Raw genomic sequence first — 1,031 nt, forward strand, 5'->3', positions numbered from 1 at the left:
GAAATAGAAATCTTTTAAATTATTTTAAGTCAGTTCTCTAAGTTGTTTTATATGAATTATTACTTACTGAAGCTTGTCATAAAAGAGTTTTTGACAATTACGAAACATGGACTTTCTTAGTTAGGTGCATTTCATCTCTTATATATCTTTGAATTTGTCCTATTTAGCTATAAATTTCTTTTTAAAATTAAAGTCGATTGATAAAATTTTTTTATTGATGTTGCCTTCGTGCTCTTTGATGATATCTTGAAGCAGGAGTGCATTTAATATTTTTTGTAATATTAATTATTTTACAAATTCATATTCGAGAGAGTAGTATATGGGACTCAGGAGTAATTAAATGAAATATAGCTCCTAATAAATGTATTAATTATAATATAAAATAACTATTTAGTAGTGATAAGTCTGTACTGTTTGACTTGTGGTTGGGAAATTTATGTGGATGGCAAATCGTTTCCGTAAGTAGATAGTTTCAAATACTTTGGCTCCACAATTACATCAATTAATGACCATAATTATGAGAGAAAGTTGACCGTGGATGACGTACGAGGAGAAGATGATTGGGGGTGCGGTCAAATTGAAACACAATTGGTTGGTGTAATAAATTAATTGGTGGTGATCAATTATTGATCGACGGACTGAAATAGACCAGCGTGAACAGGGCCTTCTTCTCCCTGTCAAGAATACTAAAATCCTTAAAAATTTGAAAGTAAGGGTAAGGGTGTACAATGCCATTATAAAACCAGCAGCCAATATAAACCGGCTGCAAGACCTGAGCTTCTACAGATACCCTAGAAAGCATAATCGAGAGATTTCAACGGAAAGTCTTCCGTACAATTACAGCAGTGATCTTGGATCAGAGCCTAATACATGGAGAAAAAAAACTAACAGTGTACTCCAGCAGAGGCTGGTCAGCAAATATCTCATGATATGAAGGCAAGAAGGCTAAGATACATCTGGCTTGAAGCTATCCATTAGGATGCCTCTACACAATGGAAGCCAGTATAGTAGGCAAGAGACCACGTGGGAGG

This window comes from Halyomorpha halys, unplaced genomic scaffold (genome assembly GCF_000696795.3).
Source record: "Halyomorpha halys isolate HHAL.00 unplaced genomic scaffold, Hhal_1.1 Scaffold1977.1, whole genome shotgun sequence".
Classification (NCBI taxonomy): domain Eukaryota; kingdom Metazoa; phylum Arthropoda; class Insecta; order Hemiptera; family Pentatomidae; genus Halyomorpha; species Halyomorpha halys.